Genomic DNA, 6,842 nt, shown 5'->3' on the forward strand with positions numbered 1-6,842 from the left:
GGCAGGAAGTAGGGAATCGCCATTTTTGAAAGGGGAAGGGTCGCGGCTTCAGCGGAAGAGGAAGTAGGCCATCTTGGATTACAAAATCATAGAGAAACCATAGAGAAAAGACGCCCGACATTTTGGACTCTTTAAAATTTAATTTCTATAAGAAGACCGGGACATTTAAAATAGAAAAACGTTAAATTTTACACCACGGAGTTAAGGAAGAGAGCGGATTCGTGGGAGCGAGCTAAAGCAAGCCCCACGATGTCAAAAAAAGAGTGGCAATCGGCAATAGAAAACCTGGATAAAAACCTGGACAAAAAACTTTTAGATATGATTAAAGAACTTAAGGACACGAAATTGGAGCTGATAAAAGAGGTTAAAGAGGTTACACAGACAGTAAAATCGGAGTTGATATTTTATATGACAGCAGCAGCTAGACTTTTGTATGCGCAAAAATGGAAAGTACAAGAAGTGCCAACTATTGAAGATTGGACTTACAAATTGCTGTATATGGCTGAAATGGACAAGATGACAAGAAAACTGAGAGATCTGGACTCAGGGCAGTTCAACACAGACTGGGAGAAGCTGAAACAATACCTGGAGAAGAAATGGGAGGTGGGAGGAAAACTGTGGCAGTTTGAGAACTACTGAAGTATTGAAGTAGAGGGGGGAGACTTTACCGGGGGGAGAAGAGATAAATGTGAATTAATAAGCAGTCAGATTAATAGATTGACATATATATAGATATATATAGGTTAACAAACAGAACATAGAGAAAATAATTAATTATAAGGACTAAATATAAGGAGCGATTAACTAACAATATTTTTTTTTTCTGATAAGTTTTGTACCAAACTGAATGTCTGAAGATATAGATGGGTCAAATTGATTGACTACGTGAGGAGAGATATATAGAACTATTATAAAAAGATAGAATGAGTAATATATATAGAGAATAAGTCAAATTGTTTGATATAAACGAATGTATGATCTATATGGTTTATGATATATAGAAATATCTGAAATTGAAAAATTGGGATAAATTGTTTATCTAAGATGGAAACAAAGACTTACAGTTTGGGCATATAATGTTAAAAATAGTTAAGGATGTACTGCTTAGAATAATGGAGAATATATATTTGTTTTAGATAGAGGAAGCTAATAAAAGTAAGGGAAAGGGGACAAAGGGTTGGAAAGCTGTTGGAAGTCAACAAAAAGGGGGGGAAAGGGAGGGGGTTAGAGATGAAAAAATTGGGGAAAATTGAATGTAAATGTGGAAATAATGGATTCTAACCCAATAAAAATTTTTCAAAAAAAAAAAATAAACTTTAAAAAACTCCCCCCTTGTTCCAGCTGACCCAAAGTGATGTCATTGTGCTGTCCTGAGTTCCACCACCTCTTTTCCCGGAAAAAAAGCCCTGGTTATATTCATTATTACATAATTTGTTTCCATTACTAAATTCATTTTCATTTCCATTATTCTAAATGGGAAACTTTTCTGGCTGTGAATTCTTTGGTTTCCATCCATTTTGAATGAAATTTTCAGGGACTGTACTGCTCTTGCAAGGGATCCTTCCTGCCAAATTTCAGGCAGACATAAGAAAGGGCTCCAGTTTTGTGGGTAATTAAATGAAAAACACCTGGCAATCAAAGACATCAGGAAATGAATTAAATGGATAGCAGCCATTCATTCATCGCTTTTTCCATCCATTTTTGTTACCCTAACAAATGTGATAAATAGGGCTTTGGGGGTTAATAATTTCATTGGTTTGGGAATGAAGACATGTCCTAGAAGTAGGTTAGACTGCAGAAGAATGACTTGTACAAAGCTACCCATTGAACATCATGGTTGGGTTGTGATGTTTAACAACTAACAACATTTGCCTCCTAATCCACATGGCTATTATTCCACATGGGTCCCATGACCCCAGGAATCAACTTTTCCAAAATCAGAAATGGCTGCTGTGGGAAAGATTCACAATTCTTGTGCATTGAAGATTCACAATTCTTGTGCACAATCCTTGCATTGAAGTCAACCTCCTTGTGATATTCTGTGCAATTCACATGGTTTGTGTAAGAATCATAGTCCCTACATAGACCACCAATGTGTTTGCCTCCAGGTAACTGCTTCCATATGGTGATTCACCTTTGGGCAAGTTGTCCTGGCAGAGGAGGTAAAGGTTTTTCCAATGGAGAAACCTTACTTGGCTAGACTTGGCTGCAGGCTCTGCACTGTACAGAATACTCCCATCTGGGATTGCGACCACATTTATTTCTACCCCTTCATAGTGTTCATTAAGCAGGTAAATTTCATAACTATAATTATGTTCTAAGCAGGCTGAGAAGTTTAATCTTTGTTGTGATGTTTTCTTTTCAGCAGTTACTGGAGTCAGCACAGATAAAACAAATGTTTCTAATTTAACCATAGAAGAAGAAAGAAAAGCAGTTTCCTTTGCCCAACAAGGAAATAAAGAAGACAAATCAGTCCCTTTCAGGTCCCCAATAAGACCTTTAAAACAGGAGAGATGTCACAATGGAAGAACTATTTTAAGACACATATACAAGGCACAGTTTCATTTGCTTCTTCCTTCTGGGCAGCCTTTGTAATCTGAGAACGGAAGCAGGAATGCCAAGATAGAAACTCTCTAAATAAAAGATTTCTAATCAAACACCTGAGACAAGTGGAAAGGTACACATGCCTTTGGTTGGTTTCAGCACAGAAAGGAACATTGGGGAAACGTTCTGTTCCAATTATAAAAACATTTCCTATTTGCAGGGTTTCCCTCCCTGTTTGCAAACTTCCTTAACAAAGGCCACTTTCCGCTACAGTTGTATAATCATTGCCAAGTTGACAGTGAAATCAATGAGATTCAAAATGCCCAACTGTGCTACAACATTCATTAGAACTACTGATCTGGTGCCAAGTTGGTTTGTTTTACATACAGGAATCTACTTCTGTACACTATGTACCAGATATTTAGTTTAGTTTCGATTCATTTCAGTTTTATATATTTAAAATTATTTATCTGCATTACAACACCTGAAGGCTAGCAGTTTTGGTCAGCAAAAACAAAAGAGAAGTCCTCAAACCCATGGAAGCTTATACTACAATAAATGTTCCAGTTCTTAAGATGCTGCAGATACTTCCATTGCTTTTTCATTGTAGTTATTTACCCCTGTTTGTTTTGTTTATTCCCTTTGTGTTCCATGAGAAACACATCCATCTGTAACTTCCCCTCCACCCAATCAGGATGAAATTTTCAGGGACTCTGAGCCAAGCTACAAGTGACACCTGACACAGGTTGGACACTTGTCAGCTTCCCTCAAGTTTTGATGGGAAATGTAGGCAGCTTGGCAGAATGTTGGACAAGTGACAGTTGAAAAGTCCATTGGACAGCAGTCAGAGAGCCAAGCTGCAAGACTAGGATGTCTACATTTCCCATCAAAACTTGAGGGAAGCTGACAAGTGTCCAACCTGTGTCAGGCGTAGCTTGGCTCTGTGTCTCCATCCCCTTCCCCCTCCCAAAGGGTACTTCAGCAGCCAAACCCTAGATGAGGAGAAATTGTCCTTAGTTTAGCTTATTCGTTTAGTTTATTATTACTTTCAGCAGTGGTGCCAGGGTTTTTGATGCCTGCAGCTGGCTGGCGGCCAAGCGCTCGCATGCCCACATGCACACGCACCATCCTGCATAATGACATCACGTGTGCTGTTATCACTGGCGTGCACGCTCCGCCAGCCCAACTGCTGTAGCGGGTGGCTGGGAAGGCGTGTGGGTGGCCTCCGAGCTCTCCTGCTCGGTTTCCCTGTGCCGCTGCAGACGCCTGCCCGTGGCTGCTGAGCCCGGCTGGGGGCGTGTGCTGGTGGCAGCGGCGGCTCGTGGCAGGAGGGCTAGGAGGCTGCAGGTCTGTGGCGCATGCTCCCGCACCCCGCACCTCCTCCAGTGCCCCCTCCGGCACCCCACACCCTGAGGCCACTGCCTACCTGGCCTCAATGGGCACGCCGGCCCTGATTACTTTAGTTTATTATTCAGTTTATTTATATATGGAGTGACTTACAACACTGGTCTCCCCTCCTCCATTTTATCCTTGCAACAACCGTGTGAGGCAATTGGGCCAAGAAAGAGTGACTGAATTGAAGTCATCCAGCAAACTTCCCTGGACGACTGGGGGTTTTAACCTGGGGCTTCTGGATCGTAGCCTGACATTTTAACCACTCTACCACGTATCTGGTTGCATGTTGGGCCAAGGCAGGCATGCCAAAACTGAGGTGAGTTTTTGTCCTCTCCTGGATTCTCAAGGAGAGAGTGAGTCTATCTTTTAAAAAAGAATTTGCTCATGCATCAGGGAATCAAATAGCTAGCCAACAGGAAGCACTACTGTTTATGTAAAAGAAAGCCCTACCCAAGCTACTGTGCCAGTACAAGGACTGGCTAGAAGTGGAAATGTTCTGCACAGAAATGCCCATGGTGACAGTCATCTTCATGGGAACCTCAACTAACTGCCTTTCAGCTAAGTCATGTACTGACTCTTACTGTCCTCACCTCATGCAACAGTCAAAAACAGACAAGAGAGATACCAGAATGACGTTTCTTTCAGTTTCCTGGCAGTCATCATTTTTAGCATCAGATTGAGTACACTGAAGAACAGAAGTGAATCAGATTGAACTTAGGTTAGTTTCCCACAGCATGCTCAGGAAAAAAGAACACGAAGACCAACACAAGAGGTACAGCATGCTCCACTTCTACTGACAAATCATAATGATAATCAAGCCCAGAGAATCTTTAGGTTCTCTCCCTTCCTCCTAGATTCAGTTCTGGCAAATAGCTATAAATCTTTTTTCACCAGTAAGCCTTAGCTTCTTTTTTCATTTAGTTTCCAAACCATAATTTGTTCCCTGTTCTCCAAGCTAGGGGTCCAGATGACAATCCTGGGATTTAAAATCCTGGTTTTGAGGGCAGAAATCACATGGCTTGTGATTTGGACAAAATAACACACATCACTGCAAAAAGAACCTGCAAATGTCATGATTTGGACAAAATAACACACCTCAAGGCAAAAACCCCTTGCTCCAGCCATACTCCCTCACCTTCATTTATTTCCAAGTATGTTTCTTCCATTAGGGATTACTTTGGGTAATTACTTCTACTGCTGAGAAGCAGTGTCAAAGAGAAAGTGCAGGTAAGGGATAATTTCAACACCTCCCTCCTGCTTGCCTATGCTATATGCTATATGCTATATGCTTTCTACTTCACAGCTATATAGCCAATTGTCATGAGCGTTTTTGAACTATGAACCATTCTGTGGTAACACCTAAATGGTAAAGGTAGTCCCCTGTGTAAGCACCAAGTCATTACTGACCCATGGGGGGATGTCACATCATGATGTTTTCTTGGCAGACTTTTTATGGGGTGGTTTGCCATTGCCTTCCCCAGTCATCTACACTTTACCCTCAGGAAACTGGGTACTCATTTTACCGACCTCAGAAGGATAGAAGGCTGAGTGAACCTTGAGCCGGCTACCTGAACCCAGCTTCCACCGGGATTGAACTTAGGTCGTGAGCAGAGCTTGGACTGCAGTACTGCAGTTTAACACTCTGCACCATGGGGCTGGTAACACCTAATGTATCACTAAAGCTGGTCACATGACTGTCCTGCTCACAGCAGCTCTCCCTGAGAATCATTAGTCATAAAGAGAATCTCTACATTTTCAAGCCACAACTTGCTACCTGTGGGCTACCTGGCAAAATGGAAAGATGAAAGTCATGCAAATACCCCTGTACTCCAGAAGGGCCATTTTCACATGAGAACTGCTGTTCTCGCATGAAATCGCGCCAGAAAGACACTGTTGTTCCAGGAGCTTGGTGTGATGTTCCGTGGCCAGTAAGCAGTGTGAAAACGGCCAAGGTCTGGCCTCACATGTAGAAAACTTGGGGTTGATTAATACATAATGTTTGTTGCTGACTTGAACAACGAATGGTTTTTAGGAGCAGTATCAAATCAGTGCATTTGACTTTGCATAGGCTGACGGAACTCATAAAATACTACCACAACAACAGTGAGAAAAGAAGCCCTTTTCCTAAATGTCCTCTGTCCCTTGTGACTCAACCAGCTGCAAGAGATTCTTTCTGGGATTAGCCTTTGACAAGGTGGTTTACTAGCTATGAAACTATGGTTTTATTGTGCTGTATCAGTGACTTTATTTCTGATTGCTTGTATTTGTTTCTAAAAGAACAGCCATCACTGGCCTTCAGTCTTGGCCTGCCTTCAGAGAGTGATCTTGCTGTTCTGTTCTTCAGACTTGCAAAGCTCCCTTTGTGACATACAGGACATTTCTATAGACAATCTTAGTATGAAGAGCTGCACATAGAAACTCCCTTCATCTGCAAGGCCTCTGCTGGCTTCCCAGCCTATGACTCATTCCAGCCAGAGTGTCTGACATCCTGTCTCTCTCTTGTTGTTCACTCTGTCTAGGTTGCTCAAAAAATTCAAGCCATGAATGTTGTTATCATTTTGTGGCTCTCAATAACTAAATATATCACAGATTATAGTGAGACTATTCAGACAATTGGTCTCTTCTTTTTCTAGACTCCCATTTACTCAGTGTTTAAGAAAGCAACTCTTGAAATGCAGCCTTCTACAGCTGAGTGGTCATTTTACAGATACTGCTGATTTACTGATCAGCGTGGCTCTCTTCAGCAAAAGGGTGGCACGCTGTGCTTCTGTCTTAGAGACACTAACATAGTATTAGGAGTCAGACTCAAGGCCACAATAGATTCTGAAACTGGAACCTCAGCTGCATCAGACTGTGATTCGGATTCTGTGCCAACAGGAACATTGCTTCCACACTAGCATTAT

The sequence above is a fragment of the Eublepharis macularius genome, chromosome 8 (genome assembly GCF_028583425.1).
Source record: "Eublepharis macularius isolate TG4126 chromosome 8, MPM_Emac_v1.0, whole genome shotgun sequence".
In the NCBI taxonomy this organism is placed as follows: domain Eukaryota; kingdom Metazoa; phylum Chordata; class Lepidosauria; order Squamata; family Eublepharidae; genus Eublepharis; species Eublepharis macularius.